General features: G+C 42.9%; 1 protein-coding gene across 5 annotated transcripts in view; it reads right to left on the reverse strand.

The window, feature by feature from the left end:
* The window catches only part of GCNT1 (glucosaminyl (N-acetyl) transferase 1), a 49573-nt gene that overhangs the window by 22827 nt on the left and 1828 nt on the right, over positions 1 to 24918 (reverse strand). Inside the window, exon 1 of one of the 5 annotated variants that reach the window (XM_087444462.1) lies at positions 19602 to 19747. The exons of 2 other annotated variants lie outside the window; for them this stretch is intronic. The gene's annotated coding sequence lies outside the window, so the exon portion shown is untranslated. Of the gene's footprint in view, positions 1 to 1934; positions 2172 to 3423; positions 8501 to 19601; positions 19748 to 24918 lie in introns of those variants that run through there. 2 more of the 5 variants (XM_004439630.3, XR_015555380.1) reach the window with 2 other exon arrangements.

Here is a 24918-nt window from a genome sequence, read left to right on the forward strand (position 1 = left end):
AAAGGTAAACTCTTCTTCTCAACAATTTCCGCTAAAGTAATTTTGATTTAAGTCCAAACAAACCTATTACAGATAATAACTCTACCTATTGCCTACTGTACCATTTTTTATAGTGGAAATATTCTTTCTTAAAAAGATACATGCACACACACACACATATACACACAAGTATATGCACACATCTGTGTGTCTGCACGGCTGTGCATAAACAAAGAGCTGGATGGATAAATCAAGATCCACAACCTATTGCCCTTCTGCAGCAGGAAGCATGGTCTGAGTTAGTTCAGTTGGCCTCTCGTCCCACTGAATGCTCCCCTGGGGCTCAATTTCACCGTCTCTCCAAGGACTCTTGTTCTGTGGCCCAGAGGCTGCAGTGACCAGAGCAAAATACCCACTACTGTGATTGCTGCCAAAGCCACGCAAGTATCTCAGAGGATCGTGACTCAAGGGAGGATGCCCAAACGCCTCCTGAAACAGGCCAAGGGAAGGAGCAGGAAGCAGATAAGATCCCAAGTGATTCCTTGCCATTCAGTGTGGAGTTCTTTCTGCCATCTGTGCCTCTGTGGCCTCACCTCGCCTGGGGGTACCTGGTCTCTGCCCCCACCCACAGGCCTGCCTGTCAGGAGGGTGGCCTCTGCTGCCTGGCTGCTGTCTGTAACTCAGTGCAGGGAGGGGCCTCGCTTTTCGGAGGTTTCACATTGAAACAAACTCCAGAGACCCCAACCATGCCTGCCCCACCAGACTGGCCAAGGAAAGCTCTTGGGGTCCCCATAATTAGCACCATGATTAAAAACACGAAGGTCCACGGTTTAGGCTGTTGTCTCCCAGAAATCATCCCAGAGTTTTCTTGGGCTCCAGCCACAGAAACATAGGCAATAGGGGACCTTTTATGACCAGCACTGGACCACACTGCCTATGTTCCCTTCGGAAAGGGGGCTTTCTACATGAAATAAGATACTACAACTAAAGCCAGATGGTGTGATGAAGGCAGAGGAGGGCCAAAACCAAGTCTCCCTTCTTCAGACCCCACATCCCAGAGCCAGGCACAGAATGTGGCACAGAGAACCACTCGATTATGTTTGTTGAATGACTAAAGTCTCTTTCAAGGGAAGCTCATGTTTCTCTGCTAAAAATTTAACATCTATCCTCTCTCCCTTTTGAATGTCAGAGTTCTGTTTCTAGTTCTCTACACTTGCAGCAAGGACTAGCCTATTTAGACAGTATATCTAAAAGTAGGATCTGTTTAAAGATGAAATGATAATAAGTGATTTTTTAAAAAGCCCAAACCCCTCAAATACAAAGAATATAATTGAAGAAACGGCATAAAATTTTGAAAGCTAGAGGAGGTGAATGGTAACTGACTTGGCAATCTCAGAAAGGTGAATCCTAAAGCAGGCAGTGAGGGAAGCTGAGAGACAACCCAATTTACAGCACAACTTCCACACCCTCCCCACAACAACACTCAGCCCCCTTCCTCCAAGTGCTCTGGAACAGGCAGCACAATTCCTCTGGAAGCAGTGGTGACACGGAGTTAAAAACTAAGGACTGGTCGAAAATCTATTTAAGAAGCAGTTAAGATTCCCAGGTCCCTCCCCCTATCCATCATAACCCAGTAAATACCCTTCTAGGCCCCAGCAGAAGACTCTGGAAAATCTAAAACGCAGGGTATCTGACCTGGAGGGCAGAAGGCACAGTTGAGGGCAGGGACCTGAAATAGGAAATTAAATCAAACTTCCTTGTTTCCAGAATATTGGCAGGCAGCATATACCTTTCACACCCAGGCCTCCAAGAATAGAGAAGTACCAGGAAAAGCTTGTGACCCAGAAGAGATCAACACAAATGGAAAAAACTGGGGAGGGTATCAGTTAACTCTTTCTATATAATCAACCACAATCCTTAGTGACTTAAAACAACAATAACTTGTTATTTCTCACCACTTTTAGAGTTGCTTGGGCAGTTCTTCTGGTTTCACCTAGGCAGCTGCATTCAGATGGAGGACTGCCCGGCTTGGTGGGTTCAATATGGCTCATTCACGTCTGCACATGGTACTGGTGTCAGCTGGGTTGCCTCTCATCCTCCAGTAGCTAGACCACCTTCCTTACACTGCAGACTCAGAGCAGTGTTCCAAGAGAAGAAACACAGTAGCTCCAAAGCCTTGTAAGGCCTAAGCTCTAGAAAATGCACAATATCACTTCTGTCATATGCTATTAGTCAGAAGAAGTCACCAGGCCAGCCACAATTAAGCAGGAATAAGGTTCTACCTCTGGATGGTAAGAGACGTAAAATCATATTGCAAAGGGACATGTATACTGTGATGGAAGAATTTGTACCTACTAAATATTCTATCACATGGAGAAATTAAGATCAGCAAAGAGATAAAAATTTCAACAACAACAACAACAACAAAATCTTAGTATTACTAACTACAGAGACATAAGAGAAACTATTGCAGCCATGGAACAGGAACAAGAGGCTATGAAAAAGGAACAGAAAACAAAAATGAGCTTTTAGACATCAAAAATGATAGCTGAAATGAAAAATTCAATTTAAGAATTAGAAATTAATGTTGAAGAAAGCTCCAAGAAAGTAGAGCAAAAAGACAAATAAATGGAAAAATAGGAAAATTAGAGGATTAACAAAGGAGAGCCAATATTCAAATAACAAGTGTTCCACAGAGAAAGAAGAAAACGAAGGGGAGAAATTCAGCAAAGAAAGAATTGATGGAAAGGAAGGACAAAGGTTTTATCAGATTGAAAGTGTCCTACTGGTGCCCAGCACAATAGATTAAAAACAGTCCTTTCTAAGGAAATATCTTGTGAAATTTCAGAACCCTGGGAAAAAGAAGATTCTACAAGCTTCCAGAGAAGTAATGTTAATAAATCCAAAGGATCAAGAATTTAAAATGGGGCCGGCCCTGTGGCTTAGTGGTTAAGTGCGTGCACTCCGCTGCTGGCGGCCCGGGTTCGGATCCCGGGCACGCACCGATGCACCACTTCTCCAGCCATGCTGAGGCCGCATCCCACATACGGCAACTAGGATGTGCAGCTATGACATACAACTATCTACTGGGGCTTTGGGGGAAAAATAAATAAATAAAATTAAAAAAAAAAAAAAAAGAATTTAAAATGGCATTGAACTTCTTAGCAGCAACACTGAAAGCTACAATAAAATAGCTTAATAAAATAGAATGAAATTTAACACCTACCTTCTCTCCCTCTTGAATGCCAGAGTTCAAAATTCCAACGGAAAACTGTTTCAACCTAGAATTCTAAATAACCAGCCAGACTACTGGTCAAAGGTGATGTAGAATAAAGGCATTCTCATACATGCAGAGTCACAGGCACCTTCTCTCAGCAGGCTACTGCAGGAAGCACGCCACCAACAGATGAAGTACACCAGGAACTCTAAAAGCAATAACACCGCCATTTTGGAGTGCTTAATATGCTCTAGGAGCTCTTCTAAGTGATTTAGCTAAATAACTCACAGAATCTTCATCACAACCCTACACAGAAAGTATTATCTTCTAGACGAGGAAATTGAGGCATAAAGAGGTTCAATAACTACCAAGGTCACATAGCTAGTAAGTAGAAGAGCCAACATTCAAACCTACACAACCTGGCCCCAAGTTTGTGCTATGCTGTCGATCAAAAAAAAGACAGAGGGCCCAGGAATCAGGGCCCCAATAGAAAGAGAGGCAACAGAAATCACCAGGATTATGAAGAAGAGAGATCTCGGGATATGTAGGAGTCCTAGGAAGAAACCAGTCAACTGAAATCAAGTCAAATGGCCACAGAAGACACTTTAAGACAAAACTGAGAGAACTCTTGCTGCAAATAAATGTATTTTGAAGAAATTTTTTTTTTTTGGTAAGGATGATTAGCCCTGAGCTAACATTCATTGCCAATCCTCCTCTTTTTGCTGAGGAAGATTGGCCCTGGGCTAACATCTATGCCCATCTTCCTCTACTTTATATGTGGGACGCCTGCCACAGCATGGCTTGACAAGCAGTGCGTCAGTCTGTGCCTGGGATCCGAACCCGCAAACCCCAGGCAGACAAAGTGGAGTGTGCAAATTTAACCACTACACCACCGGGCTGGCCCCTTGTGGAGATTTTGACAACTAAGGTAGAGTTCAGAGTTGAGTAAGTAAAATGTACATGGTAAACCAAAACATGAAAATAAGACATTTTCTCTCAAGAAAACAAAATGTACAAGAAACCATGGTATGTTAATATAGCTCACCTTATACACAGTCATAATAATATAAACATTGAGTTGTGGTCTAACAAAAATTATAATATTCAGAGGATCTCAAAACTATTTCCATAGTAATACTAAGACATCATTCACCCTTTTCACTCCTGCTTTCTTACAAGTATACAGTACAGTTTTCCAGAGGCTACATCATGTGTGATTTCTCAACAGAATGAGTGTAGAAGTATTTTCTGTTTTCCATTAAGCTAAACATTAAAGAGATTTGCAAAAATATAAAATGCTGCTACTCTTCTCATTAATTTTTATGAAAGGGTTTTTGATAAAAAATATTACTTATGTTAATATATAAAGGTCTTATTGTTATTTTCACAAATATTTAATTTTTTTTCTCAGTTTTAGTTTCTAATAGGATAAGTACTGATAAGCATACAGCACATAAACAAAGCTCTTTCTGATCTTCAATAATTTTTAAGACTGCAAAGGGTGTTGAAAGCAAAGTTTTCAGAACCATTGATTGGGGAAATGGGAAACAGCTGGGGAGTGAGTAGGGGAGGGTTTGGAGATAAAAGAGAACTAACTCAGGGTGGGCCCAGTGGCGCAAGTGGTTAAGTGTGTGCACTCCGCTGCGGCAGCCTGGGGTTCACCGGTTCGGATCCTGGGTGCACACCGACGCACAGCTTGACAAGCCATGCTGTGGTGGCGTCCCATATAAAGTAGAGGAAGATGGGCACGGATGTTAGCCCAGGGCCAGTCTTCCTCAGCAAAAAAGAGGAGGATTGGCATTGGATGTTAGTTCACATCTGGTCCTCCTCGCAAAAAAAAAAACAAAACAAAGAGAACTAACTCCTCTTTAATAGTAGCAAGTCAATAGGAAGAATCTAAAACTGAAAAATCTAGAAACAGTATAAGCATATTATTTAGAGACATGGAAATACATGTTCAAAGAAATCTGTAGAAAGTTGAAAATGGTTACCTACATAGGGTTACGCTGGGGGCCGGCCCCGTGGCATAGCAGTTAAGTGTGTGCGCTGTGCTGCTGGCAGCCCGGGTTCAAATCCCAGGTGCGCACTGACACACCGCTTGTCAAGCCATGCTGTGGCGGCATGCCACATAAAGTAGAGGAAGACAGGTACAGATGTTAGCTCAGGGCCAGTCTTCCTCAGCAAAAACAGAAGGATTGGCATGGATGTTAGCTCAGGGCTGATCTTCCTCAAAAAAAATAAAAGAAAAGGGTTACGCTGTCCAACATGGTAGCCGCTAGTCACATGCGGCAACTGAGCACTTGAAATGTAACTAGCCCGACAGATGAAATAAATTTTTGTGTGTTTATTCTAACTAATTAAAATTAAAGTTTAAAATTGAAGCAATGTAAAATGTCTTTCCATTAAACACAACTTTATTCTTTTGGTAGGACTCCTTCTCACTTTGATGGCTGCATTGTGTAAGATACTACTGTTGTATTATAACACATGTACTGGACACAGGCGTCATTCTAATACCTCATTAGTAACTTTTTATATTGCTTACCTATTAAAATGATAAAATTTTGGATATACTGGGTTAAATATAATATATAAATATAATATTAAAATTAATTTTATGTTTCTTTTTGCTTTTTTTTAATGCAGCCAAATTACGTGTAGCTCACATCATATTTCTATTGGACAATGGGGTTCTAGAGAGTCGGAAGTTCTGGGGTCCACTGGGAGAAGAGTGCAGTTTTTTATAACTACAACTCTTTGTTGGGAGACAATTCTCCATGGGTCCCTCACATTTCTGCACATCTTTCGAGTGAGGCACTAATTGCCGTTTTTATTCTGGGCTATTTTTTCAAGGCTATTTGTAAAGCAAACTGCCTTGAAAGATAGAGATAGTGTTTTCCTCCCTAGCAAAGGGCAACGGTGCTTACTGCTGTTATAATAAAAATAACATTTCCTGGAGCAAAGGGAAGGCATGCATAAGGGTTCCCTTTCCTGTAATGCAAGCCCCTACCTCTGCAGGTTTCACCTGGCTCTGTCTGCATTGCCCTGTGGGAACTGAGGCTCGGGAACCTACATGAAATACGCTGGAACTCTGCTACTGCCATTGCTATAGGCAATAATCTGTCGTTTGTCTCTGGCCAGAAGTCTTGTGTCTTCTGCCAGGATCCATAAAAACTGTGACAGATTTGTTAGCTTTCGAGTAGGATAAAATCTTAGCCCCTTCGTAGCTCTTGGCACTCTTGTGGAAATATCTGTTTTTTAAAACAATGTGCATTTAGAACTTTGATTAAAACAAAGTCTACATTTTTCTCAAGTCTTAAATGAAGCGATAAAATTAAGCGCTATAAAGATAGTTAATCAGTTTTCAAACATAACTAATAAAAACCAATATTCTAAAGCTTGCTAAGTAAATGGATACTAGAATTACCATTCTTCCATTTCTGCTTTCTTTTTACAGATTAATCATTTAATCCCATATTAAAGCATATTTAATAATCACATAAAAATTTAAAATACATAGAAAATATAATTAATGAAAGTTTCTCAATGACCTTTTCCTAATTTTAAATTAGATGAAATTAAATAAAACTAAGTTTCATCTGTGTGGTCACCTACAAAAGAGAAAAGAAAGGTTCTCCATGCCTCAATTAATGGCATGAAAAGTTCTACAGAATTTTTTTTACTTACTCATTACACTACTTTGAGACAAAATGCCACAAATAAATAACTCTCACATTTTCATTCATTACTGGAAATAGTATTCATTTTTTTCTGCTCCCATTGCTTTTTCCCCAGAAGGCACAACTAGGGACACAAGCAGCCTACAGGCTTGGCAGGAAAGATGAAATACACTCCAGTCCACGCCACAGAATGGAAAGCTGCAAGTGAATCAAGAGGAAAAGAAGGGATCCAGGAAGGCTTCCTCGATTACGACTGACCTGAAGCTTGAAAGGTGGGTAGGATTTCGATACCAGGAAATAGGACAGAAATGCATTCCCTACCTTCTATGCATGCTTAGGAAGTGAAAGCACGAAGCAAAGGAAGCCTGAAAGGAAGAAGAGATTGTGATGTGTAACAAAAGCAGTTTTAAAAAGAAGAGGGGGGCCGGCCTGGTGGCGCAAGCAGTTAAGTGCACGCGTTCCACCACGGCACCCCGGGTTCGCCGGCCCGGATCCCGGGCGTGCACCAAGGCACTGCTTGTCAAGCCATACTGTGGCGGTGTCCCATATACAGTGGAGGAAGATGGGCACGGATGTTAGCACAGGGCCAGTCTACCTCAGCAAAAAAAAAAAAAAAAAAGAGGAGGATTGGCTGATGTTAGCTCAGGGCTGATCTTCCTCACAAAAAATAAAAAAATTAAAAAAAAAAAAGAAGAGGAAGGTGAGTAAGAGATAAGGCTGTTTGCCACTCATGTTCCATAACCGTCAAAGACCTCCTTCCCCATTCTATTATGACACCAAGTCTATTTCTTAATACGATGAACCACAATGAATAGATTTTTCAGCACATCTGTGGAAACCAGGGCAAGATTTCAGTAAAGACATCATTAGAGTGATGATAAGCAGGGGACACACATATATACACACACACACACAGACACAACAAATGATTAAAATGCTCACTCTAAATAAAGAACCCCTCTGAGAAGCAGCCGGGAAGGCTGTAGAAAAGTTCTGCACAGAAGCAGCAATGGTGGTGGCCTGGCTCCGGAGCCAGCTCTGCCCTCCCCTGGGATAGCTCCTCATCCATAAAATGAGCTTTGCTCAGTACTAATAAAATAATGAATATGCTCGATCTCCAGAAAGGAGAGAAATTGGGAAGAACCAAGACACTGTTCTAGAAATTTCCTTTGCAAATATAAGGTAAACAGTAAGTACACAGAGACTAGACTTGATTTGTTGTTTGATCTCTGAACACCTTCTGTTCCCTCTCCACTCCCTACACACACACACACATACACACACATTCTGAATGTCTGAGACTAAAGACCAGTGCTCTTCATCTGGGTCTCTCTTTAAATACCCAATGAAAGCTTGAAAGGGTGAAAGAAGACCCAATAACTGGCCTAGGTTAGTCCTTTTCCCAGGAACCTAGACACACACATTAATGCAGTCAAAAAAGAAAGGTGAGGGATGGGATGAGGGCACCAGCAGGGCCAGACACGATGCATCAGAGTTTACATGCTGAGGGCCTCTCCTTCCCAGGACCACCTGTTTTCCCCATCAGGTCGTCTGTCATTTGACCATCTGTGCGGGGCCCATGGCTGAAGACACAGGGCTTGAAGACAGCGGCTCCAGCTCAGCACTAAGGTAAAAATGGAAACGAGGAAATGTAGGGATAGAGCTGTTCAATTCTATCAGGATTCTACGATTACGTGCCCTTAAGATTTAATATTAATGTTTTCCACAGCAAAAAAAAGTCCCACTAATCCCACTACTATTAGTACCACTGTTGTCTCAAGATCTTTTTTTTAAATTTTATTTATTTTTCCCCCAAAGCCCCAGTGGATAGTTGTATGTCATAGCTGCACATCCTTCTAGTTGCTGCATGTGGGATGCGGCCCCAGCATGGCCGGAGAAGCGGTGCGTCGGTGCGCGCCCGGGATCCGAACCCAGGCCGCCAGTAGAGGAGCGCGCGCACTTAACCACTAAGCCACGGGGCCCGCCCTCAAGATCTTTTTTTTTTTTTTTTTTTTGTGAGGAAGATCAGCCCTGAGCTAACATCCATGTTAATCCTCCTCTTTTTGCTGAGGAAGACTGGCTCTGAGCTAACATCTATTGGCAATGCTCCTCTTTTTTTTTTTTCCCCAAAGCCCCAGTAGATAGCTGTATGTCATAGTTGCACATCCTTCTAGTTGCTATATGTGGGACGCCGCCTCAGCATGGCCGGAGAAGCAGTGCGTCGGTGCGTGCCCAGGATCTGAACCCGGGCCGCCAGTAGTGCAGCGCACACACTTAACCACTAAGCCACGGGGCCGGCCCCTGTCTCAATATCTTTCATCCAACTTCCCTTTAAATTTAAAATTTAGTGCTAGAACTATATAGGAATTTACCCATACAAGTTTTATAAAACTCCCTTGAAAGCCAAAAGAATGCCCATGATTGCACAGAAGTATCAGAATTAAGATATATTAGTACGTAGTTCAGAAAAGCAAATGATAAACAAAATGTGGGGTATACATATAATGGACTATTATTCAGTCTTAAAAAGGAATGAAATTCTGATACATACTACAACATGGATGAACCCGGGAGGCATCATACTAAGTGAAATAAACCAGTCACAAAAAAACACAAATACTGTATGATTTCCCTTATACGAGGTACCTTGAGTAGTCGAATTCATAGAGCCAGAAAGCCTAAGAGAGGTTACCAGAGGCTGGGGGGAAAGGGAAAGGAGAAGTTTAATGGGTACAGTTTCTGTTTGGGATAATGAAAAGTTCTGGAAATAGATAGTGGGTGATGGCTGCACAACACTAGGAACATACTTAATGCCACTGAATTTCCCCTGACTCCATCAATGACACAGTTTTAACCTCAAGGGTTCTAATTATTTTTACCGCTTTGCTTTGATTTTAAAAAGATGCAGTTGGCTTATGACTTCGCTAGACACCTTCAGAGGAGGTGAGTACAATTAAACGAAGAATGTTACAGAAGAGGCTTTTAAATTAAGACAGACGTTGAAGGAAATATACTAAGAAAGGACAGGGAGGCGTAACCCCAGCTTGTCAGAAAACAAAACAAAAAAAGAACTTTTTCAAACTTAGTGTCATGAAAATTTGGAGATAAAGAACAACGATCATCTGTCTGGCTCCTTCTCGAAGACCAGTGTGTTTCCCGCTGCCTCCGCGGCTTTAGTGTTTTCCTGGTTTCCTTCAAGTCTGAGTAACCACTAAACTCACTTTGAAATGGGAAAGCCTGTCCTCTAAGGCAGCAGAGTTCATCAGCAGAGGCTGACCTGGATGGACTTGAACAGAAATATATCTATTTACGCACACACCCCCAGAGACACAAAACAGATAGGTTTTTTTTGTTTTTTTAAAGACTCTTCAACCTCATTACCCCTGCAGGCCAAAAATAAGTATAAAAGACCTCATTGTTCACTTCAAAATTCCAGACTGAAGAGTAATAAACTTTTTTCTTTCTCCTCCCTCCTTTTTTTTTTCTTTTTTACATCTAATACTAGGTAGTTTATAATACTGAATAGAGCACCATAGTTTTACGGAAACAAAATTTTAGATTTGAAAGGTGCTTTAAGTTCATTTAGTCTACTCAACTTTAAAGATGAGAAAGCGAGGGGGTAGAGGTTATGCAGTTGGCTAGGCCACACATCAAGAACAATTCTTTAGCAGAGACATCTTAACAATGGCCCTGGTTTCTGTCCCACCCACTTGTCACACAGCCCATAGGTCCTGGGTTTTCAGAACAACCCCAATTTTAAATACTCTAAGCTTTAAACACTTCCTAGGACCCAGAAATTCTAATTCCATAATACTAGATTTCCTCCTGCTTTTAGAGGAAGTTCTAAAATTCCGAGTCATACCATGTCTAGATTTGCGGCTTGCTAAAAGTGATGGTCAGAGTCAATATTCTCAATTGATACGACAAAATGTAGGGCTAACCATTAGCAAGAATGAGAAGTGCTCTCTTTGCCTGATTTCCTTCAACATGTTAAAATCTAGCTCAATCTCTTGTCCCTTTCCTGAACCACAGTGATTGCCCCTTCATTGAAATCCAACATCATTCACTATCGGAAGCCACCGAGCAAACCGAAGTGTGAAGTCAAGCAGAAGTAAGTATAAATCCCAACTGTGCCACGTCCTCAGGTGTGGCTTCAGCACCCACCTGACTGCTCTGACCTTAGTTTCTTCATCTGAAAATAGGAGCTCACCATACCTTCCTCGTTTGGTTGGTGGTGATTAAAAACCCATAAAGCACCTGCACGGTGACTGGTCCGCAGCAGTCGCTCAATGAGCAGGAGTTGTCACCATCATCTCTCATTTCAGCACCTAATTCCACATAACCCAACTGGGTGAACTGACCCCTGCACGTGTTTGGTGAGCTCCTTGTAACCGGGGTCTGGTCTCAGGCTTCTTTCCCACCCACCTCTACTCACACTGCTCCCTGGGCCTAGCACAGGCCTATTCAACTGGTAAGGACTCAAACAATAAAAGCAAAACAAAAAAGTCCAAATATTTCAAAATCCACTACCTTCTCCTCCAAATAAGGTAGGGCAGAATCCTGGATGCTTTTTGTTAAATGTGCCTTCTAGCTCAGAGTCTTTTCCAGATAAGAAAACTAAAGTACAGGACTTAAATGCTCCAAATTATAGTGTGTCGGGGAGTGTAACAGGAATTCAAGGCACTCGGTGTTGGGTTTTACAGAACATCTGCAAAGAATCCTAAAACGACTGGCCTCATCCTGGGTGGCTCTCCTCCTGTCTTCAGAACTGACCTCAGCTTTCTTGACCTTTCTGCACTTTGGTCTCCTCACCTGTGCACAGGAGCAGCTAGGTTCCGTCAGGGGTCCCAGCTCCTGAATGATAAAGCAGTTTCTCAAAAGATGGGTGATGGGCAAGGACAGGGGACTGAGCACTGGCCGGGCTGAGTGTCAGGAGAGTGGAGGATGATGGGAAGTCCCATTGCAAGACGATACTAATCAGACTGTATTTCCACAGTCTGAGAACTTAGCTTTTTCTCACATTGACATTTTTTGAAATTGATAGGCATTTGATGCACTGATACAGTACGTGTTCATTAGTATGGTGTGTTTCCTTTTTTTATTTCCTTACAAGCTGATATTGATGTTGCTTTTACAATCAAAGTTATCTCAGAATTAAGGAAACTGTTAACGTTAATAGTTTGCAAATACTTTGCCAAACATTTTACATACATTTTCTAACTCTCACAACAACCCTGTAAGTAGCTACTTTTATTTTCACTTAAAGTTAAGGAAACTGAGGCTTTCGAGGCTTTGAAGATGGTCTTTTGCTCCAGGTGACCAGCAGAAAGGAGGTGAGCTGGGGCTCAACCAGGGCTGACTCCAGAGGGCAGAGGGAGCAGAGCAGCCTCACTCTCTGGCCCAGAACCACACTGGGTCCAATTATTAACAGCTTCAAATTATACCTCACCTACCTCCTCACCTTCCAAGGGGCCCCAGAACCTTCCAAATCTGCCTGCAGGTATAAACATGACAAACTCTCTTCCTGAAGGCTTCAGCCCTAAGACACATCAGAGCAGCCTCTTCAACCCTCAGAGATCCATTTGTGATCTGAACTCTCAACGTTCCCTCTAAGCAGCTTCATAAATTTGAGTGGCAAACTTTATCATTTTCATTTTATCTAAATTACATGTAGATCTATTTGTTGAAATTGCAATTATTTATTGCCAAAGCCAAGAATGAAGGAATTCTCTATGTAATGACACAGAAAAAGGGTTTTGAGATGAAACGGCATCCAGAGATGAGCTGCACTTCAGTCTACACAGAGGAAACCCAGTAAAAAACAAGCCTCCAAATACACTGCAAATGTGCACTGGGAAAATCTGAGAAGTGCACCCAAAACTCTTCAGTGACTGTTTTTGTGTGTGTGTGTGTGTGTGAGGAAGATCAGCCCTGAGCTAACATCCATGCCAATCCTCCTCTTTTTGCTGAGGAAAACTGGCCCTGAGCTAACATCCATGCCTATCTTCCTCCACTTTATGTGGGACGCCGCCACAGCATGGCCTGACAAGCAGTGCATCGGTGCGCGCCAGGGATCCGAACCTGGGCTGCCAGCAGCGGAGCGCGTGCTTCAGTGACTGTTTTTTGTTTGCAGGGGAGGGGTATTTATTCTAACACTGTTGAGATGTTTGAATTTTTGATTTTCAGGATTTTTTTTTAATTGAAAATTGAGATAAAATAGCCCCAATCCTCCAACATAAGGTCCAGTTAAATATGTTTGCACAGCATTATAGTAAAGATAGTTTCCAAATGAACAAAAAGCCACTCACAGTCCCGGGCCCGTTACACCTCATTTTCATGTTCCCTCCCGATGCCTGTCTGCGGACACCGACAACTGACATCTGTGCTCAGGTGTACTCGCAGCTGGGATTCTGCTTTCTATTCTGCTTTCCATTCTGCTTTTCTTCACTTAATGGACAAAGAGTCTTCACTGTTTTTGCCACGGTTAGTTTGTGCCTCGTGGTTAGACACTAAGGGTATTTCCAAATTATATTGTAATAAACGTGAGCTATGAACACTTTTGAATATACTCGTAGCTTTGTCTTCTCCTGGCTTTTTCAAGGATTTCCTTGGAATTCCCAGGAGTAGGATTCTTGGATCAAAACTTATAAATTTCTATGGCTCTTGATTGCCTTCCAAATGGACTACACTTATACTGCTACCAGTAATATCTGAGTACCATTTTCTCCACATTTCCTATATAATTATCTTTATTATGTACTACAGAGTCCTATACTGTATAATTATTTTTGTCAATATTGCAACAGTATAATGGCATATCACTGTGGTTTCATGTTGTATTTCTTTGATTACTAGTGGCTCAATATTTTCTCTTGAGTATGTTTACAAGTGAGAGGAAGGAGAGTTTGGAAGCAATGATTCCAGCTCTCAAGCCAGACTGCCCAGCTCAAAAACTGGGCACCATCATCCACCAAGCCAGACTCCAGTAGGCCCTTAACCTCTCCAAGCCTCAGCTTCTTCACTGGTAAAGAAAAATAAAATAAATTTTAAGCGATTTATTTGACACATAATGAGCCCTTAATGAACTTGAGCAATTTATTCATTTTTATCGTTTAGATTTTCTCTTGTCTGGACTTTATTCAAATCTTTAATTCATGTCTAAAGGTAACTTTTTCAGAACCCCAAAATGAGAAAACTGTACATCAAGTTTACTAACAAATACCTGAATACACTCAGTTTAATTCCACTCTGAGCATCCATTACACAAAACGAAATCCTAGGTTCTGGGGGAAAAACACAATCATAAATAATGCATCTCCCTGATCTCAAGGATTCACACAATGGTTATTTGCTGAGCCTTCTGGGGGAAATTATATGTTGGTCAATATAGCTAAAAACTATTTTGGGAACAATGTATTCGTTGCCGAGCTGAAAGGAACTTGGCAGAGCATCTAGTCCTGCTGGAAACACCAGCTCTGGGAGCAGTCACTGGGTCGTGGGGGTGGGGGTGGATTCTGTGGTCCAGTAAATTAAGAGAAATGTGGTTATAAAGAAAGTTAGACAAGGCGCCGGCCCAGTGGCACAAGCGGTTAAGTGCGCGCCCCCTGCTGCAGCAGCCCGGGGTCCGCCGGTTCGGATCCCAGGCGCGCACCGCTTGTTAAGCCATGCTGCGGCGGCGTCCCATATAAAGTGGAGGAAGAGGGGCATGGATGTTAGCCCAGGGCCAGTCTTCCTCAGCAAAAAAGAGGAGGATTGGCATTGGACGTTAGCTCAGGGCTGATCTTCCTCACAAGAAAAAGAAAGTTAGACAAGACTCTGTACTCATGGGCTTCTTATTTCTTAGCCTTTAAGACAGTAATGCTCCCTGTGACTATTTAAAGACAGGGACAGATATCACCATTTCTCAAACTTATCTGACCAAGAAAAGTTTTTAGAGGAGCATATTACCAGACCATAAGGAAAAACTCCATCTAGTCCCAAGTCCCACTCTCCTCTCTAACTCACGAGGAAGCCGGGCCAGGGGCACAAGGGACTTTTCTAAGGGTCAACAACGGTGGAAGGCTGAGGCCAACCAGAGCCTGGAACTTCACCCTTGGGAACGTGTCCTTTCACACTCTACTGCACTGCCCAACTCAATCCTTTTTTGCGGGGGAGGGAAGGTAGGGAGGGACAGGATAGGCCATACACAGAACTCCAGATGGGAAATCTGACTTTCCTTTGTGGTCAGTTTCCATCAAACATTGCTTCCCTTGTTTCCATTCCCTCTTTCGATACAGATTCAAATTTCATAACCAAAAAAAGGAAAAAAAAAATCCCTGTATGAGTCAAACAAGAAATCTAGTCTATTTTTTTCTATTTACTTTATTTTTAACACCTCACTCTACCCCAAAAATGGTATTACTGAGCATGATCACTCTACCCTGAAAGGCTGACTTGCACCATGTGTCAAAATCACATCCACCATCAAACACTGGTCCCTTTCCTAATGGGTCCAGTTCAGCAGAGGACAATCCTCAACGTGGTCAGAAACATCTGTGGATACCGAACAAGGTGTTTACTTTGAAGGCACTCATTTTGATTTGCATATGTTTTTTAAAATCCTGTATTTTTACAGCCCTGTCTCCTATTTTCAGGGAACTCACAAGTTCTCTGATAAAGGCAATCAAGACAACATTGCTGGGTTGTCTATAATGTACTTTTTAAATACCTCCGCAAAGCCAATAAGATACAAACGTGTAGTTTTCACCTATTGCCCCGGGCCGGGAGGTTAGAGCTCCAAACAGGAGCACATTCCTGGGCCCCACACCCAGAGGCAGAAGCTACAGGTACTTCAGGCATTTTCATTGCAAACCAGAGGTTTTGTTCAGCAGCAGGAGTGTAACAACTGCGTCTTCCTAGGAGAAGTTAATGACTGATTAGCATAATAACAGATGTGAGAAGAGTGAAGGAAGGAGATCAGGGTGCTCCATCCACGTGGACGGATTAGGGATATTCTAGAAGCTAGTCCTGCACTTACATCAAAAGGACAAACAAGTCTGGCAAGCACCACAGCCTGAGATCGTGCCTTAGGCACATTCCTGGATCCAGCTGCTGATGCCAGAAAATTCCTGATTACCTGACTCCAAGTCGATGGTCAGCTGAATCCTGCAGCTAGAATGCTGACATGCGTGCCTTACGTGAACCTTCCGTAGGAGATGCAGTCAGAGCCCCCAACAGGGCAGAGCTGACTTGAGACTTGCTTTTTAACCTTCACCTTCACCTGCCTGGAGACCTGTACCCTCACCAGTCTCTGTTTACCAAAGAGACCCAGACTGGCTTAGGTGGGTTCTCAGACAACAGTCCTGACAAGGCTGGTGGACGAAAGGAGAAACCACATGGCCTATGTTTAAATGACTTAAAACATTTACCTGTCCAGGAGCAAAGGGCTGACCATGAGATTTCTAGAAGTTCCACATTTGTTTGGTTTTTTTTTTTTACTCAGTTGTTTTTTTATTTAATTAAAAAAATTGGAAAATGCAATTGTGTTATACAGAATTTTACACTACTTTGTTCCCCCTTTCATTTACTATATCATGGACATAGTCAACATCTCTTTAGATAGATCTAACCCAGTTTTTAAACAATCTCATAGATTTCTAATGTATGAATATCATGATTAATTTCTATTCCTTTCCATAATTTAAAAAATAATATAGCAGGCCAATATTTTTAAACAGGTTTGAATGCAATTCCGGTCAGACACAGGGGATGAATTTGATGAGTCCATCAGTTACCAAGAGACTAAACAATCTTATGCGGTAGTATATGATATGGTCTACCTGGTAGATTTGATACTTTAGAACCTAAAGTGACTTTAGAATACAAAAATAAAGGAAATTAAAAGAAGATAAACAGTTTCCTTTGTTAATATTTTTGAAATGTTTGGTTTTTTTAAAGTATTTAAAGTGGCTTATTTAAAGGAAGTTTAATGTACACATTTCAAGGGAAACAAGACACGCACACACACACAGTGTTCATTACTTTTCAGAGCTTGAGCACTTATTTTTGCTCTATAGCAATTTTATTTTCCACTGAATGAACTACAGGAGCACATTACGGGGAAGAGGCAGTTTTAGATGAAAGTTTACAAGGAAAGCAAGTTCATATACGTGTATGCGTGTACAGAGAGAGAAAGAGAGCACTCTTTTTTTTTCTTTTGTGAGGAAGATCAGCCCTGAGCTTACATCTGATGCCAATCCTCCTCTTTTTGCTGAGGAAGACCGGCCCTGGGCTAACATCTGTGCCCATCTTCCTCCACCTTATATGGGACGCCGCCACAGCATGGCCTGACAAGCAGTGCATCAGTGTGCGCCTGGGATCCGAACCCTGGGCCGCCAGCAGCGGAGTGCGTGCACTTAACCACTACGCCACGGGGCCGGCCCGGAAAGAGAGCACTTTGATTCAACTTATTTAATGATAAGCTTGCAAAATTTTTAGTACAAACACTAAGATTAAAAGCTTTGAGTAAGAATCCTCGATAAATGTATACTTCCTTAAAAATCATATGTAATACTGTACTAATAAATTATGTGCATTACAAAACAAAAAGATGGTGGAAAAAGGAAATAAAACCTATTTAATCACTTATAAAACTTCTTTTTCATTATTTTTTTTTTTCCCCAAAGCCCCAGTAGATAGTTGTATGTCATAGTTGCACATCCTTCTAGTTGCTGGATGTGGGACGCGGCCTCAGCATGGCCGGAGAAGCGGTGCGCCGATGCGCGACTGGGATCCAAACCCGGGCCGCCAGCAGCGGAGCGCGTGCACTTAACCACTAAGCCACGAGCTCAGTGGAGTCTAACATCCCTTTTTAACGGCGGTCTGGGTGACAGGGACACAGTGGAGAAACAGCAGAGCACTCTTGGCTCTGCGATCTAAATCTTGATCCTTAGTTTTCAATCTATCCACCAATTACACCAAGTTTTTTGGTGAAATTCAGCTGGTAACTTTCAATCAATTGTCCTTGCAAATTAGTCAGGAGATGTCACATTTCTACAAATTTAACAAATAGATTGAAAACTCATTGATATTCTTCATTTAAAAGATTTTAGTAGACAATTCTGTTTTCAAGGGTTTTTTTTTGAGTATTGATAAGTTACAAAACTACCATATTTCTTTCTTTTTCTCCATTTTATTGAGGTCATAATGGTTTATGACATTGTGTAATTTCAGTTGCATATTACTTATCAGTTTCTATATAGACTGCATCGTGCTCACCACCAATAGTCTAATTTTTATCCATCATCATACATATGTGCCCCTTTACCCCTTTCGTCCATCTCCCAACCCCCTTCCCCTTTGGTAACCATTAATCTGTTCTCTTTATCCATAAAACTACCATATTTCTTGGCAACATGTTCACATTACAATGAAAACATTTTCAAACAGCTCTTTCCAAAGTGCCTCTCTGTAGCATGAATTTCTCTTGAAAAGCAGTCACTGTCCATCCCATTGTGAGAACTTCACATTTATCTTGGGTTGTCCCTTCTCTCCAAAGTATCTGTGACTACTGATAGGCACAGTAAAATTGGAAAAGGGCAGCAAATTTGGAAACCCTGTCTTTCTGTTAAGAAAGGTGCAGATACCTGTAAACATGACCACTCTTGGGTGCATGGCTACAAAAGATGGTCAAGTTCCCCCACTTTACAAAGGGCTGTAAAGCTTCTACCATCTGAAGCAGGGATTCTTTCTCATACCATGACATACATCCAGAAAGGCAATTGCTGGACTTCGGCTCACTCGGCTGAGGGGAGAGGGCTGAGAGACAAAAAATATCTCAGACACCTGTGACCCAATCAGGAATGAGTCTAAGTGAACTAGTTGAGAGGTGCTCTGATTTAAAGCCTTTGTGTTTATAAAATTAAACAAGTCAGGGCCGGCCCCGTGGCTTGGTGGTTGAGTGAGCGCGCTCCACTGCTGGCAACCCGGGTTCGGATCCCGGGCTCGCACCGACGCGCTGCTTCTCCGGCCATGCTGAGGCCGCGTCCCACATACAGCAACTAGAAGGACGTGCAGCTATGACACACAACTATCTACTGGGGCTTTGGGGGGAAAAAATAAATAAATAAAATCTTTAAAATTAAACAAGTCAGCGATACCTTGTACCTCTTAAATTGCAATACTTCACAATACGCTGGCCAGCCAGGTGAGCAGGGCCCCACCCGGGCAAGGCATCTCCGCCTCCTCCTCCACCCTAGGAAGTCACACTCGTGTACACAACACAGGACTGAGAAGGCACCACTGGCAGTACAGCCTTTAAACATCAATGTAGCTTGATTTCTTCCTTAAATGCTTATGAAATTATGAATATAAGGTCTTACACTTCCCTTCAACATCCCACAGGATTGTCATTCTCATCCTGCTCTGGATACCAATGTGTTTGGGTCACAATGGTCTCAAGCTCGTCTTCATCCCCATTTGGCGAATGCAGTAAACTCCAGGTAATGGGTTGGAGGCTCCATAGGGCAGAATGGCTTTACCTGGTCTCAGGGCCACCCCCTAGATGATTGTCTCTCCCTCAAGCTGGGCATGGAACTGCCAGGGAGCTTTCAAAGAATACCGATACCTGAGTCCCCTTACCAGAGATTTGATGGAATTGGTTTGGACTGTGACCTGAGCAGCAGGAATTTTAAAAACTCCTCAGGTGTTCCTAACCTACAGCCAACCCTGAGGACCTGGACACGTACCTTTGCGGTGAGGAGAGGTTTGAAAAGGCCCTTCCCCTCCAGGAGCCTCACCTCCCAGGGGTCTGGACGTCCGTGAGAAGAGTAAGCTCTCAGTTGAGCATTACTGCCTTCAGCCGCCAGAGTAGGGGTCAGAGGCGAGAAGCAGTCTGTAGAAGAGGTGGCGACAGGCTCTTGCTTAAAGGGCTCAGCTGCTTTTACAACACTCCCGACAGCAAATGGGAAGGGTTGTTTCCTCCTGACGCCAACCGGGTGTGCAAGCATGCAATACCATCCTGTCACTAATGACCCAAAGTTAGCGCAGACCCCACAGATTAAGGGCTCAGTCCCACACGGCTGCCTCCACTTCAGATGCCAGCTGCAAATGAGGTGCCCAGGCCAACTACAAAGTCGAGGGTTCCCACGACCCCCACTCAGGTTCGAAAATTTGCTAGCATGGCTAGGACTCCAGAAAACACTATACTTGCTAAGACTAGTTTGTTAGAAAAGCTACAACTAAGGAAGAGTGGAATAGAAGAGAGACACAGGACAAGGTACCGGGGAAGGTGTGCAGAGCTGCCATACCCTCTCGTGGCACACCACCCTCTCAGCACGTTGAAGTACTCATCAACCCAGAAGCTCTCCAAAGGGCACTGCTCAAGACTTTTATAACCCAGTCTCTAGGCACCACTCCCATTTCCCAGAGGTCAGTGGGTGAGGCTGAAAGTTCCAACCCTCTAATCACTTGGTCTTTCTGGTGACCAGCCCCATCCTGAAGCTACCTAGGGGCCCCCACACTTAAGTCACTTCATTAGCATAAACTCAGGTGTTGAATGGGGCTCCTTTATGAATAACAAAAGATGTTCCTATCACGCCCATCACTCAGGAAATTCCAAGGGTTTTAGAAGCTCTGTGTCAGGAACCAGAACCAGGGACAAAGACCGAATATATACTTCTATTATATCACAAGGGCCAAACCTAATGGCAATCGACGTCATTCATATTACCTTCCAAGGAGCCTACCACAATGTTTGGCACTAGAAAATGCTCGATCAATACTGGTTGATGAAATATCTGACTTCACACACAAACACACCAAACTCAGCAGATGGTTTTGCCTACTCCTTCAGAGAAAAGAGACATCCTCGCAATTCTGGTGCCCATATCTAAGGCATCCATCCTCTCGATACCTCTTTCCATCAAAGACTAATCCTTCCACCTGTGTTCTGGAATCCACCCTCGTTCGCCTTCTCTGAAACCTGGCCCTCTCATTTATTTCTCTCTCCTACATCTTTAGCCTCTCCCTCTCTACCAGAAACTTCCCAGCAGCATTAGAACACGTTCAAGCCTCTCCAATCTCAAGTGGAAAAAAAAAAGAAAAAGACAACCACAGACCCCAATCTCCTCCCTATCCTGCATGCATACTGGCTTCTCAGCAGCCTGAACCAGCTTCTCCTCCTCTTCCAAACACAACGATCTTCCTCTCCAGGGCCAGCCCCTTTCTCTTCTCATCCTACACCCCTCTTTGGATGATCTTTTTTATATGCAATGATTATTCATATGCAACAGCTTGCAAACATGTATTTCCTCCCAGATCTCTTCCCTGACTTCCAGTTGCCCATTCTCGTCCCCACTTTGATGTCTCGCCAGCAAAACACATCCAAATGGAACTATCTCCCCTCCCCTCCTCATGCCAACCCGCTCCTCCTCCAGTGTTACTCTAACAGCATAAATGGTGTCACCATCCTATCCAGTTATTTATGCCAGAAACTTTTGAATCATCCTTGATACCTCCCTCTCCAGCAACTATATGCAAATAATCACCTCTTTCTTACTGATTTTAACTACGAACTCAGCCTCTCTCTCTGACATTGACTTCTCAGCATCACTGCACCATCCCTGGGTGACTGCAGAAGTCTTCTGCACCATTTGCCCACACTCCATGCTCCCCCTCCTCCGGGTGCCCACATATGTGCAAAGTGACAGGCCGAGGGGGCTGAAGCCTTTGGCCTGGCCTGGCTGAGACAAAGCAGTACAACTTTTCTAATTGGTCCACCTTGAAGAAAGTCTTTTTCTAGTTTGCACAAAGGCACCATAGATGCCAACAAGGCCTATCCTGCAAACCATTCTCCACACAGCAGCGACCATGATCATTTAAAAAACCCAAACCTAATCAATCATCTCATCTCCCATTTAAAACCCTTCGATGGGTTCCCACTACCTTCCCATTAAAGTCCAAAGTCCTGAAAAAGACCGAAGAGGCCTCATCCCAAGCCACATTCCTGCCTTGGTCTCAGTCCTTTCAGCCTGGAACTTCAGCCCCTAATACACCCGACTACTTCCCACTCATTTTCCAGGCCTCATTGTAAAGATCACTTTCTAGGGAGACCTACCCAAGTAATCCCCTCCCCCAGGTTAGGTGCCCAGGTTAACTGCTTGCCAGACATCCTGTGCTTTTCTGGAGAACTACTTACGACTGTGAGAGCCTGTGGACCATGCGCTTGTCTGTCCCCCTCCTCTAGCCACTGGACTAGATGCTTCATGGAGGCAGGGCCCCTCCATCCTGTTCACAGCTGTAGCCCCAGAGCTGACAACACTCAGTAAACAGTTGTTCAACGAATGCTGCCTGAAGAAACAGGCCACTCAGGTACCCAGGACCCTCACAAACAGTTTGGCTACCTCTTTAGCGAAATAAAAATTCATCCTGGGAGGTATCTCTTAGTAAATCTAGTGCACTGATTACCAAATACATATAGACTCCTTCTTGGAAATATCAGTATAATCAAGGAATCAGAAACTCCGGGTGCTTGGTGGCACCAGTAACATCTCCTTCATTGGATTTGCATTTGTGATCACAATGCCTTTTGAGCGATGGACAAAGCTTTACCCGGGCAGCTTCCTGCGTGTGCAGCCTGTGCGGTCACACGGGGCCCTGGGCTTCGCTTAATGCTCCGCTGTCTGTCGCTATCATGAAATTCTTAACAATTTTTAAACAAGGGACCCCACAAATTAAGGAGTCAGTCCTGAGTCTTATAAATCAGCTTGATTTCTGGAAAGAGCCCAATGGACAACTAATCCCTAGCTAAGGATGCATCTTTTATAACCAGGGCTGGTTTTTCAACCTCTCAAGCTTAACATCTAAAGAACAGTTCTATTTTCAGGACATTTTTTCTTCTAATATGAGCTGTATCATATATTATGTAGCGTTCTTTTTCATAAAATTAAGATTTTTCAAACTACAGAAACACATGGTTATCTTAAGTTATTGCTGTTAGGTTTTAATTTTTCCTAAAACTAAATTCTACTCTGAACATGATTTACACTGAGTCTCATTATTAAAATTTTTGCTTAGAGTTTTTGTTCAGGGTTCTAATATTAGGGATTGTATCAATTTTCCCAAATCAACAAGCACGGTCCATAGTCCATCACCTTAAAAACATTGAAAGACATCGAGTACACTAAAAGGAGAAAAATGAATTCCTTTTTAGCTTCCAACATTTTAAACTTTAGAAATTTAACAACTGCATCAAACACTTGAAATTTCTTTGGAGATAAAACCTGACAGGACACATGGACCATTCACAAACAATACTAGAGTAATCATCTTTATTACAAAATTACTTTAAAATATGAGATGTTTGTTTAAACTTTACAAATAGCTTCTCTAGTTGCTAGAAGTTTAAAGCCAATTGTATTTAGTTTATAGTTTAGTTCAAAAATATCTAGGGTATTTTAAATATTGGCTCATCGTTTTTTTCTCAACTGGGTGACTTTGTCCCCCAGGGGACACGTGGCAATGTCTGGAGACATTTGGTTGTTGTAACTGGAGGGAGGGGACCACCGGCATCTAGGGGGTAGAGCCAGGGACGCTGCTGCGCATCTTACAATGCACAGGACAATCCCCACAACAGAAGATTATCTGGCCAAAAATGTCAGAAGTGCCAAAGCTGAGAAAGTCTGGTCTAAACATACATGGCATTGGCCACACAGAGGCAACAAGGAAACATGACACCCCTGAGCCATGCTTCCATAGTCAAAGCCAAGGTGGTGAAGAATACAGACAGACCCCAAGAGAAACACACCTATTTACATGAACAGGCATTTGGGAACTCCCCTTAAAGGCAGGGAGTTAGGGGGCCGGCCCAGTGGCTTAGCGGTTAAGTGCGTGGGCTCCGCTACTGGCGGCCCGGGTTCGGATCCCAGGCGCGCACCGATGCACCGCTTCTCCGGCCATGCTGAGGCCGCGTCCCATATACAGCAACTAGAAGGATGTGCAACTGTGACATACAACTATCTACTGGGGCTTTGGGGAGAAAAAGGAGGAGGACTGGCAATAGATGTTAGCCCAGGGCTGGTCTTCCTCAGCAAAAAGAGGAGGATTGGCATGGATGTTAGCTCAGGGCTGATCTTCCTCAGAAAAAAATAAATAAATAAATAAATAAGTAAAAAAAAATAAAGGCAGGAAGTTAGGCACTTAACATCCTGAGCTGGAACCATGAATATATTTTTCATTAGCATGAATATTAAAAATAGTGCCACGATTCCTTGGTTGGCCCATAAAAGACTCCTTTACTCAGTGCACCTGAAATAACATACCCTTCATAGAAAACAGAAATTGAGAATCAGAAGAGATCATTTTCAATAGTATTAAGTTTGGTTTCCTGCCACCTCATTTCATGAAAAATGTACAATGTCTACATCATAGGTCAGAATTCTTCATTCACCTGAGAATGTAATCACCATGTATAGCAGTTTCTATGATAAATATCTGAAAATGGATATTGCATGAACCAAATTTGATTTAATTCCTTGTGTTAAAAACAAAACGAGGGCCGGCCCCGTGGCTTAGCGGTTAAGTGCGTGCGCTCCGCTGCCGGTGGCCCGGGTTCGGATCCCGGGTGCGCACCAAGGCACCACTCCTCCAGCCATGCTGAGGCCGCGTCCCACATACAGCAACTAGAAGGATGTGCAGCTATGACAGACAACTATGTACTGGGGCTTTGGGGGAAAAATAAATAAATAAAATCTTTAAAAAAAAACAAAAAAAACAAAACGAGCCAATATTTAAAATCAGGTTTTACATACTTAAAAAAAAATAAAGATTTTTCAGCTATTTTTGAGGGAAAAAAAAAAAAGAAGCTCCGGCCACACTGAGCCCGAATTCCTGCACGGTTGTGGGGAGGGAACAGCCAATACCCACCCAGATCTTAGCGGGCACTCTGCAGGTCACCTGGGAGCAAGCCAGGCCCACGGAGCTTCCCCATGCAGTACCTGCTCAGTCCTGTCGATAGCTGATTTTGTAGATAGTTGATAGTTCTCAGGAAAAATATTTTTCTTAGTG

This window comes from Ceratotherium simum, chromosome 20, assembly GCF_057802395.1.
Source record: "Ceratotherium simum simum isolate JZ-2026a chromosome 20, ASM5780239v1, whole genome shotgun sequence".
In the NCBI taxonomy this organism is placed as follows: domain Eukaryota; kingdom Metazoa; phylum Chordata; class Mammalia; order Perissodactyla; family Rhinocerotidae; genus Ceratotherium; species Ceratotherium simum.